Here is a 13,122-nt window from a genome sequence, read left to right on the forward strand (position 1 = left end):
AAGTTCCTGTGCAACAGCAGCCACAGACATCCGCATACCAAGTGATGCCCCAAGCCCAAACTGCCCCACACCAAGGTGGTGTGGTAGTCCCCTCCAATAATCCATTTGCACAAGACACCATCCAGCAATACCAGGCTGGAGGGTACTCGTGCTAGGACTGCCCACAGACAACTCTTGTGTGCCCAGTTTTATCATGCATCATGAGCGGTGAAGATGACCCCACTGTCCTGGTCACGATAAATAACAAAACATATAGCTTCCTCATTGACACAGGCGCCACGTACTCCTGCATCACAGGCGGACATCTGCCTATTTCCGATCAAGTAGTGGACACACAGGGATTCTCTGGGGCAATAGCAAGGGTCTCATTTACTAAACCAGTACCCCTGCAAATAGGAGACCGGGTGCTGGAGCAACCACTGCTTTATTCACCGCATTCTCCAGTCAACCTTTTAGGGAGAGACCTTATGGCAAAACTAAACATGACAATTCACTTCCATGAGAACGGAACAATGGTGTGTTCTATACCAGGCACACCACTAGCGAGGATGATGGCACTCACAGTTGACTCGTCCCTGAAGGATCAAGTAAGGGCCCGTCCTATGGATGAGCGCGCGTTCTGCGCTGCAGTACACATCATTGTAGCTAACACACCAGAACTGCACAACCGTACTGTCCAACTCCCCAAAGAGTTCCTCTTCCGCGCACAATCCCAGCACTACCAAGTATCAGACAAGACAATGATCCTAGGCATTCACGCTCTGCACATTACACCTACTTACGGGGCATTCATAGCAGGAGACGACAATATGCGCTCCTGGGCCTGTGTAATTTTCATCGAGCCCGGACACCAAGTGAGAAACATTTCAGACGAACAGCTCTTTGGGGATCCTGATGAATATCCCATAACAGAGATTGTCTATCAGTATGAGGTACCCCTCTCGGTGACAGTGGAAAAAAGAACACCCACTGCCCCACAAACATATGACTCAGTGCGTGAAGCAGACTTGGCTCAAGTCCCACCACACCTGTGGACCACCGGTCCCAATGATGTAGGCCTCATTCGCTCTGCCACCCCATTTAAAATAACACTGAAACAAGGCGCAATTCTACCCAGAATTAAACAGTACCCGTTATCTAAGGAAGCAGAGGAAGGCATTGCCCCTACCATACACGCCCTGCTGGATCAGGGGGTCATATGCCTATGCGTATCTCCCTGTAACACATGCCTGTTCCCTATTCGTAAGGGCAAGACCAACCAATGGCGTTTGATTCATGACCTTCGTCCCATTAATAACATAGTGGTACCAGACTTTCCCATCGTCCCAGACCCCTCTGTCATCCTCACCAATGTTCCCCCGAATGCACAATACTTTTCCGTGATCGACCTCAAAAATGCGTTTTTTAGCGTCCCCCTTCACCCAGATAGCCAGTACCTATTGGCGTTCTCGGTCAACGGGGTACAAATGTGCTACACAAGATTAGCCCAAGGGTACTGTGAGTCCCCTAGCGTCTTCAACAGAATGGTCAAAGAAGACCTATCGAACTTTCAATGTGACAGCACTTTGCTGCAATATGTTGACGACATTTTGCTCTGCAGCACCACCGAACAAGAATGTAGAAAAGACACCATTTCCCTGCTCACTACGTAAGCTCACAAAGGTTGCAAAGTGGATAAAAAGAAACTTCAGTACTGTCAGACAGAGGTACAATACCTAGGCCAGTTAATATCAGCATCAGGGAGACGGGTCACGCCAGACAGAGTTGAAGCCATCAAAGGGACACCAGAGCCCCAAACTGTCAAAGACATGCAAAAATTCCTAGGATTAGTGAACTATGTCCGCCAGTGGGTCTTTGACTTTTCCACAATAACTGCCCCTTTGTTGAAAGCAGTTAAAGCAGCCAAAAACAGACGCAACAGAATAGACTGGACACCCGAAATGACTCCTTCCAGCAGCTGAAAGATGAAATAACAAACGCACCAGTGTTAGGCACGCCTGACTACACCAAGGAATTTTTCCTATTCACTCACTGCAATGGTCAAGTCATGACGGCTGTACTTACTCAGAAATACCCCATGGGTCACAAACCAATCGCGTATTTCAGCGGCATGCGGGACTCTGTCATGAGGGGTCATTACCCCTGTGAACAGGCTCTTGCCGCCGCTGCCTTCGCGGTAGACAAAAGCACTCCCATTGTCATGGGACCCCCTCTGACACTGTACACTCAGCACGCTGTCTTTGCCATAATTCAGAAAGCTAAGACAACATTGACAACACAAAGAGTGTCAGGTTATGAAGTCATACTGTCATTACCCTCCCTTAAGATTGTCAAATGTCACACAGTCAACCCAGCCACATTCTTTGCCCTTCCCATTGCAGCCTCAGACGATGACACCCATGACTGTGCCACATACTCCCCAGACGAGTCAGGAGCAGCAAAAGAGGACCCCCTGCCAGACAGCACTGTATACTTTGTTGATGGGTCCTCCACAATAGACCAAGAGACAGGGGTCAGATACACAGGAGCCGCAGTGGTTAGGGCTCAGCAGCATGAGTCCTCTGACTCCCTAGACATTGTACAACAAATTACATTGCCCTCACACTACTCAGCCCAAGCCGCCGAACTAGTGGCACTAATTGCCGCTTTAAACAACAGGGCTGGTGACCGCATCACAGTATACTCAGACTCTGCATATGTCACAACAACAATACACTCGAGCATCTTGCGCTGGAAACGGCGCGGATTTCTCAAATCAGATGGAACACCAGTATGTCACAAACAATTGTTGGAAGAATTAATAGAAGCCCTGACACTTCCAACAGAAGTAGCCGTTGTCAAATGCGCGGCTCATACAAATGGCCAAGACTTTGTGTCCAGAGGTAATGCTCTGGCAGATTGGGCAGCAAAAGCTGCAGCCAGGAACTCCCAGCCCATTCCTGCAACAGATCCTCACCATACACCTATCCTACTTGCCCAAGCAGCAGCTCCAACACAGCAGACAAACACGCATGAACAGAGTGTAGCTCTAATACAACACACAGACATGACTCCACAAAAAGAGGATGACAATACTCCCTGCCCTATTGACAACACGCTACAATATGACCTCATGGCACAACTTCACCTCAGAGAAATACAAGAAAGTGCACCACAACAAGAGAAAGAGCTATGGAGGAAGAGGGGAGTACAGCAGGACATTGCTGATTTCATTTACAGACAGACCATGACTGGAAAACCTGTCATGCCACAAGCCTTACTGCAGGTGGCACTGGATCAACTTCACCTGCCCGCACATGTCTCCCGAGATAACATGTCCACCACATTACAAGCAGACTGGTTCATTCCCAATGCTTATGAACTAATACAGCTCTTTGTTAATAAGTGCCTCATCTGCCAACAGTATTCCCCAAACCCAACTCTCAAAACAGTTGCTTCCACTATCCCTAAACCTTCTGGCCCATTCAAAGAACTCCACCTTGACTATGTAGACATGATTGATCGGTGCCAAAATTACCGATATCTCATCGTGGTAGTATGCCCCTTCTCACGTTGGATCGAAGCTGGACCATGCGTCCACTGCGATGCCAAAGCAGCAGCCACATTCCTGCTCCATGACGTCATCTCCCGCTTTGGAATTCCTTCCACCATTAGAACAGACAACGGAAGCCATTTTTCAAACGCCATTTTCTCTGCTCTCACCACAATGCTAGGCATCAGACACAAGCTGACATCCGCTTACCACCCCCAAAGCAATGGCATTTGTGAGCGCCTCAACGGCCTGCTCAAAAACAAAATAAGCAAAATTAGCGCCACCATTGGCAAAAAGTGGCTCTACTGTCTCCCACTGGCCCTCTTCTAATTAAGAAATTCCCCGAGTTCGGATCACCACCTCACGCCCCACCAGCTTGTCACCGGACGATCCATAAATGTAGCGGTCCCTCCCAGCAGGCCCAAAACTGATAGTGAGTCATCCTCTGAGATTGTTAAGGCTGAGCTTTATGACTTCTTGTGCACACTAACCCGCGCTGCGCAGTTCCTTTCTGTCCAGGTATCCAAGAGGAAGGAGAAGGGCCCCATCGAGTCTGAACACCCACCTATCTGTCCTGGAACACTGATCTTCATTCAGAGGCACGTCAGGCGCTGGAAAGATCCTAAATTTGACGGACCTTTTGAGGTGACTGACTCTTCTCCAACTGCCATCCAGATAGCCGAAAGGAAAGCATGGATCCATCGGAGAGACGTCCGCTTCGATCCTGCACCTCCGCAGCAACAGGCAATGGACTAAAAGAGGGAAGCGATATGCCCATGGTCCCCCTGAATGAGGACCACGACTTCCCATCCACCGTTCCATCCATCATTGAAGAAGAAGAAGCAGACGTCCACGTGCTTCTCCACGAATATAGCGCCCGTGAAGCAAAGTTATGTATACTCACTGTTCTTATGTTTTGTATTATTGTTGGAGTGGCACTAGCAACATTCAACTGGTATATCTTTTTCCTTGCTGTAAAGAGTTATTATGATATAGGTAGCAGAAATGCCATAGTTCCTACTGTTTCAGGGACTGTGCCAGCGATCACCCAGTGCAACAACACCACAACGCACAACACCGTAGGTCCCAAGAACACAGACAGTAGCAGTAGTAATACACCCGCCAGTATGCACCTGGAACTCCCAGCTTCAATACCCGGCGACAGAAATACCACGTGGTATGGGACTGCTAACTCCACGCAGCCTCCAGCATACCGCAGGCGTGCCCCACGCCACTATAGAGCCCGGAGGTTCGCCTTTGCTATCCCCCCATACATGACAAAGTCAAAACCCCGTATCCCCTCCCCGTTTGTCCCTGGTACCCATATAGACACAAGACACAAGCCTAAAGGAATGTCGTTCAAAACATTCCAATATCTCGTGCAAATACAAGAAGGCCTAGGGCCCATGCTCAGCCTACCCCTATCAGTAAGGGACCATTCAGTCCACTCCTCCCTAGTAGACAACTCCTGGTACAGGGACATGACAGCGGTAGGGAAAACAGTAACAAATGAGTCTTGCTACGTATGTTATTACATTCCCCAAGCAGTAGGTGCTGACAGACTGATTTTTCCCAAGGAAGTCCCACCGCACATAGCCATGTGCCTTCTACACTTGTACCTCTGCCGGATAAAAGGGCAGATTCGGGTCCTTTCAGCCCAAATGGCAGTGGAACTTGTAACCACCACTACATGGGATTACACGTACACTGTGCACAAGGTTGTCACCGACCCAGCTGAACTCGGGGAGGAATTCAAGGAAATGCGAAGGGGAGGGGTACAGAACATGGACTGGCAGAAACGTGGCATTCGGAAACGTGGGTACATAACAAACAACATACCCCGGGCAGGATGCGATGTATCATATCAACACCCCCCAGGCCCCTGTCCATGTCAGAATAGGACAATGCTACGCCTCCTAGCACAGGTGTACCTGAACAACAAATGGCAGAGCCCCGGAGGGTTTTGGTGTAAGGCGGCAGCCTTGAGACCCCCTTGGGCTGGAGAGACAGAGTATGAAGAAGATATTGACTGGGATGTTGAGGATAAGTGTGATCACATATGGGCTCAGGAGAGCGGGAGGTACACCTGGGGTGGGGAAGGAATGTCCGAACATAAAAAAGGATTTAAACTAAAAAACCCTTCTATTTGTTTCATAGGTAATGGCTCTGTCTCTGTTGGGCGTAACACAGACTGTAATTCCACGGTTTTTAACCTCGATATGCAGTACGGCACCTCTACTCTGATGGACTACTACTGGGCTTGCGGAGAACACCTCTATCTCCAACTGCCTCCTCAGTGGCTCGGCCTGTGTTCTTTGGTGACTTTGCATGAAGTACATCGGGTTGTGCCAGCATCAAATGCTTCCCACATACTGTCACATCCAATGACAGGTGACGTGACATTCCTCCACCGACACCGGCGAGCAGCAGAGTATTTCACAACGGAAGCCCGTGGTAAGGTCCCAGAAGAATTCTGCCTCTTCAACGAGGCCCAGCTTTTCTTCGGAGGGGCATTCCCAATGTTTCAACTCAGGCAACTGCCCGTTGGCTGGAAGTAACACGCTATGAGGTCATGAAAGCTATCAACAGCACCAGAGACGGCCTAAATGCAATAAGGGAAGAACTGCACCCATTAAGACTAATGGTTCTGGAACATCGCTACTTCCTCGACATGCTGACGGCCAAAGATGGTGGTCTGTGTCATCGAATCGGAAAATCCTGCTGCACTTTCATACCAGGGAATGACGAGGACAACGGATCCATCGTAAGAGCCATTGAGGAGTTGACTAACTTAGGAAAAGAAATGACCGAGGAAGGAGGTGCCCCTGTGGACATCATCCCCACAAACTGGTTCGACTTTGACTGGATGCCCTCCTGGCTAACAGCAATTCTGAAACTGATGATACCTATAGTCGGGATTATGGTCTTTCTGTGTTGCGCCTTTCAGTTAGGGAGTCACTGTATCAAGAGATTAAGCACAAAAGCTGTAGGGATGAATTATGCTAGCACAGGGATTTACCAGACACCAAAATATGAAGACATGGATCGGGCTCCTGGGGACGGGAATGGAGAACAAGTACAAATGAACGAGCTAGTACAACATAGCATGCACCCAGCGCCACCTGCCACACACTCTGGGGTTCCATCAGCCCCCCCTCTCCCTCCAGGTAGAAACACACTAAGTAACCACACTGCAGCTGCTCAGTATGAATGCCTGCTCAACAAATCAAGTCCACAATATATCCAACTACTTAGGTCAGACGAAAACGTTGCACGTCCGGCCAGTTTTAAGTGCTATGTCAATGACATGCCATGGATTCCACCATTGGCTGAACAATCAACAAAATACTCACTTAAGAGTGTGTTCATAAATGAACAAGAGGGGGTAGATGATGGAGGGTCCCGTTCTACCATCTAAAATCACCAGAAAGGAGAGTTCTAACGGCCTTGGTAAGATGAAGGTCTGATGTAGGCCCTGCGTGATAGAAATCTGAAAACATGCTAAAATGACTAACTTTCACCATTAGTAAATAAAGGCCCAAGGGCCCACTATGCTTAGGCGTAAAAACACACGTTTCTGTGCATTGAAATAAACAAGGTGAAAGTAGACCTTCAGAGATTAGTTAGCATCACTGCCAGCTTCAAGACCAACACCCACACATACACAGACTGGTACACGTTGGTACAGCTTCCTGAAGACATTGCTAAAGTAATATTTTGAAACATAGCTTGCACAAGTAGAAACAGCAACCTCTGGCAATACTCAGCTCCTAGCATAAGGTTTCGCACTTGCAGATATGTAGAAATGTACATGACAAACTGTCCCGGTTTAGAAATGTACAAACTGTCCCTTTTTAGAAATGTACAAAATGTTCTCTTTTAGAAATGTACGAGACAAAATGTTCTGTATAGATGTCCTTCCGGTGTCCTAGAACACATGTGGTTAGACCGCCTGCACTGAATGGGCGCAGGCAAGTGTCACCATAGAACCTTAGCTCCTCAATTTCAGGTATTTCAGACCCAACCGTCAAATCTGAAGTCAGAACTTTCCTGCGGATGCCTGGCATGAGCGTGGTTTGTTCTCCGGCTAGCCGAAAATATCTGACTTGGGACACCGACGCCTCTCTCAGTGAAATGCTGTGTTGGTGATGTGTGATTTGTAACCACACCCAAGGTGGTTACCACTGACCGAAAGGGTCAAGATTTTCCCTTTTCTCAATAGTAATTTTTACCCCTACGCTATCCAACGCTTTCCCTACTGTTGCACTCACTGGAGTGGGAATAGTAATTTTTACTCCTACGCTATCCAACGCTTTCCTTACTGTTGCACTCTCTGGAGTGGGAATAGTTATTTTTACCCCTAAGCTATCCAATGCTTTCCCTACTGTTGCGCTCTCTGGAGTGGGAATAGTAATTTGTACCCCTATGCTATCCAGTGCTTTCCCTACTGTTGCTCTCTCTGGAGTGGTAATAGTAATTTTTACCCTCTTACTATCCAACGCTTGCCCTACTGTTGCACTCTCTGGAGTTGGAATAGTAATTTTTACCCCTACGCTATCCAACGCTTTCCCTACTGTTGCACTCACTGGAGTGAGAATAGTAATTTTTACCACTACGATATCCAACGCTTTCCCTACTGTTGCGCTCTCTGGAGTGGGAATAGTAATTTTTACCCCTACGCTATCCAACGCTTTTCCTACTGTTGCACTCTCTAGAGTGTGAATAGTAAATTTAACCCTCTCGCTATCCTACAGAAAAAATATTGTATATGTTTTGTTAATAATATGTATATATTTATATATATATATATATTGTCGCTCCAGGTTGTCCACCTCTTGAGTAGCACACGAGCAGCAGCTTAATTTATGTGTAGGTGAGGACGGGGATCTGCTTGTAGATGCCGCTCCGTAATGGATCTGCCCGACGCGTTTCGAAGCTCCATCTGCTTCTCTTCAGGGGCTTTAACGGAAGCGGTGTGCGCACCTGCTTACACACTTCTCCAATTTCCATATGACACACCCGCCGATGGGAGGCTCTGATGAGACTGTGCATTATGGGAAGTGTGGTGCGGAAAGCACACAATCAAGTCCTGTATGGACCCCACAAGTGGGCCCGTCCTCCATCCCATGTACGGCTGCTGTTTCACTTCCGTGACCCCCAAGGGTAACGGGGTGGTGCATACTCCGCGGCTGGACTGCCGCGTGTAAATTGTCGCTCCAGGTTGTCCACCTCTTGAGTAGCACACGAGCAGCAGCTTAATTTATGTGTAGGTGAGGACGGGGATCCGCTTGTAGATGTCGCTCCGTAATGGATCTGCCCGACGCGTTTCGAAGCTCCATCTGCTTCTCTTCAGGGGCTTTAACGGAAGCGGTGTGCGCACCCGCTGACACACTTCTCCAATTTCCATATGACACACCCGCCGATGGGAGGCTCAGTTGTTATAGTACTGTCCAGTGTAGCCTGAGTACAACAAAAATCAGAATGTGAAAAGTTATAAGAAATAACTTGGACAAACAGATTTCTTTGAACCATTTATATTACACATCTACACTTTAGCACTTTATTGTTTTCAAACACACAATTTTACGGCTCTCATGATATTTATATGAGAAGTTCTGTTTTTAAGCCTTCACTTTACAATTGGAGTGTCTCATCTCTAATACTTAACCATCCACGTTTTTCTTAAATGTTGAGTTGGGCTCTTTTTATGGTAAACACATGATTGGTAGATCACTGTGGGGTCAAAATGGTTGGCGAATTTCCATACTCTTGGCCACAACACCACAACTACCCCACATGACATAATCGGGTTTGAGTTATTTTTTACAAACATCCCATACTAAGTACCATGGGGTACAGTATAACTATGGGACTATCACCCAAATGACGATCAATTACATTCTCACTTCCCAAAGATTTGACCGAATTGGTTTTCTATTGAGGAATGTAAATGTATTTTGTTCTGTGTTTCCTAACGTATTTGTACGGACATTTGCCCACTCTCCATAAATCAATATGCAATAACATCTCGTTTTATATACTGATTGCATCAAGTCGATTGATAACACGAAAATGAATTTATGTCCATTTTTATCGTATCGCAATGAAACACACAACACTAGCGCGCTGTGCATTTACGCAGTTAATTGATATATTGTGCAAACATTTTCAAAATATGTTTTAATCATACATGTATGTATTTGTACAATGTTCCAAACGGTATATCTATGTTTGGTTATCAAGCGTGCAATAACGTCCTCTTTTTAAAATATGACATTATTATTTGTGTTGTGATACATTTCGATTTGATTTAACTTGATGCAACAGAATTGATTTAATTGTGAGATGGTTAAAGCACACATTTTTATTCCACCCTACACCACTACAAAATGGCGCCCGTATACCGGGTTGGTATGTGACTTTCTTTTTTTTTTTGGGGGGGAAAACCTTTATTTACCAAAACAAAGTACACCGCTATTCATCCCGGAGGCCAGGCAGCATTGTGACACAATTCGAAAACATGTACAAAACAAAAAATACAGGAGTAGTCAGGTTTAATTTTATGATATGAAGAAATCTAGAATAACGAGAGAAACCAACATAGCCAAGAAAAGAGAAGAGAGGAGAGGGAAAGGAAGAAAGAAAAAGAGAGAAGAAAAACTACAAGGCTAAGGAGCATAAAAATGGTAAGGCACATGTCCCGGGGGGAGGCGGGGTCGATACAGCATACAAGCATCAGGATACAAGACAATCATGTGGACGGGGAGCAGAAAATCAGGATTAACCACGTGGAACCTAGGGAAGGGGGAGCTATGGAGAAAGGCGGATCTCCGGCTGAACCATCTCCGGGGGTGCACAAATGTCTCCTCTATACGAGTTCCAAGCACTCCAGGTCAACCCCCACATCTTGGGCTTACCCCGGGCCATGTAAACAGTTTTCTCTCGGAGCATGCACCAATCCATATTGGTTTTCCAAAGACTAACAGTGGGGGGGGGTCGGAGCACCCCATCTCTGGGCGATGTCTCTCTTAGCTATCATATTGCCCAGGGTGACCCATCGGGTCTGAGCCGTATTGTAATCAGTCGGACCCCACACGTTCAACAGACAGCGCCGAGCCTCCACATGCAGGGTCACACCAGTCACAACTCTCATTATCGCATGCACACGCTCCCAATATGAAGCAACGACTTGACACTCTCAGAGTATGTGCATAAAGGTGGCCGTTGCACCACATCCTCTCCTGCAAAGGCCATCCTGAGAGAGTACCATGTGAATTAATCTGGGGCCTGTGACATAGACCCTGTGGAGCACCTTCAACTGGACCAACCGCAGCCTGGCTGAGATGGCCACCTCCTTAGGGGAGGAGACCGCTGACTGCCATTACTCATCATCCATCTCAATCCCGTCATTCACCCAGAGGTCTCGCAGTTTCACCAGTAGGTCCATTCGCACATTAATAAGTTTTTTATAGGTCAGGGAAATGGCACTGTCAGGCATATGGCCGTCCAACACCCTGTCTTCTAACGGGGACGATTCAGAAACCTTCTCTCCCACAGGCATAGAAGATGTGAGTGCGTGTCGTAGCTGTGCGTATCGAAAGTATTCCGTGGCTTCCAGTTGGAACTCGGCCTGTAGAGCAATGAACGATTTGATTGCCCCCCTAGACAACATATCTGCGACCTTGGAAATGCCAATGAGGTCCCATCGGTCAAACCCCTTGGAGTGCCACAGTTTCCCCAGCAGGTCAGAATCATACAGGGGAGTAGCCATGGTGAGCCTACCCTGCCAGCCCAAAGTTTTGGTCACCACCCTCCACAAGTGCACCGCAGTCCTAGTGGGTCCAGAGATCTAGAATACAGCGCCCTATAGTACATCCCGTCATTCATGAGCCAGCGATCCATGGCGTATCCCGGGTTGACCGCCGGGCCGTAAAAACCGTGGTTAATAGCCGCCAGCTGGGACGCCCAATAATAGTGGCGTATGTCCGGCAAGGCAATGCCCCCGTCGTACCACGGTATAGTCAATTTAGCAACAGAGATCCGCGGTCTGCCATCCCACAATAAGGTGCGCTGCAGGCTCTCAACCTCTCCAAAGTACTTGGACGGCACTGGGTCTTGTGTGTTCTGGAGCGTATAGAGGAACCTCGGCAGGGACATCATTTTAAACAATGCTGCGCGGCCCAACAGGAACAGCGGCAATCTCTTCCAACCCTCCACATCTTGCCGCAAGCGCACCAGAGGGGGGAGTAAGTTGTTAGCATAACGTGTACGGGCATCCATGGAAATATAGATGCCCAAGTACTTGAATCCCTGTTGCGAGATCTGTATAGCGCAGCCTCTAGGGAGACGCGGAGTGTCCCCACACAGCACATAGAGGTAGGACTTGGACCAATTGATGACCAGGCCCGAGTAACCACCAAAAGTACCAAGTACGTGTGAATGCCATAATCAAAGACCGACAGGGAGAGGTGAGATAGAGAAGGATGTTGTCCGCATAAAGCGAAACGCGATCCTCAAAGCCCGGCGACCATTTGATACCAGCAATATCAGGATGCGTACGGATCCATGCGGCCAACGGCTCAAGCGCTAAAGCAAAAAGGAGCGGTGATAGCGGACAACGCTGTCTGGTACCTCTGCGCAAGGCAAATGAGGCCGTCAAACGGCCGTTCACCGTCACGTTGGCCATCGGGGAAGAGTAAAGGAGCCGAACCCAACTAATGTAGTCAGGCCCAAACCCGAATTTAGCAAGCACCGCCCAGAGGTAATTCCACTCAAGCGAGTCAAACGCCATTGTCGCGTCAAGCGAGGCAAGCACAGTCGGTTCTGTGAGCATGTGAGCTCGCGCAATAACCGCATGAAGCCTGCGGAGATTAAGGGCCGTGTTCCGATGTGGGATGAAACCAGACTGGTCCGGGTGAACCAAGTCCGCAATCACACCCACAAGCCGATTGTGTAGCAGCTTCGCCAGGATTTTAGGCTCGGCATTTAACAGGGAAATAGGGCGGTATGACCGACATAGGTCTCGAGGCTTCCCCTCTTTGTGAATGACCACAATAGTGGCCAAACGTTGATCAAGCGGGAGCTCGCCGGCCTCTCGAGCCGCCAGGAACATATTCCTCAGGGGTGCAGCGACGGTGTCCGCCTTGAGTTTGTACAGCTCCACTGGGATACCATTGGGTCCCGGAGCTTTCCCAGAGCGCAGCGACCTTATCGCCAATGCCACTTCGTCTACCGTCATGCCGCAGTCCATGTCTTCGCGCACAACATCCGACAAACAAGGGAGCTCAATCCCTTCCAAAAGGGAAGCCGAGTCCGATTCGGATAGAGCGGAGACAGACGTATAGACCGTCTCAAAATAGTCAGCAAATGCCGCGGCAATAGCAGTAGGGTCAGTGACGACCAGGCCGTCGTCGCCCAGGATCTCTGGTACAACTCGGGATGCCAGTTCCTTCTTGTCCAACCAGGCAAGTAGCTTACCCGCCTTATCACCGGCGTCGTAGATCCTACCTTGCTGTTCCCTGCCCATCGCCCTGGCCGCGTCAGTAGCAGTGGCGCCATACTCCGACTGCTTCAGGGCGAGAGCATGGAGC

This window comes from Lissotriton vulgaris, chromosome 5 (assembly GCF_964263255.1).
Source record: "Lissotriton vulgaris chromosome 5, aLisVul1.2, whole genome shotgun sequence".
Lineage (NCBI taxonomy): Eukaryota > Metazoa > Chordata > Amphibia > Caudata > Salamandridae > Lissotriton > Lissotriton vulgaris.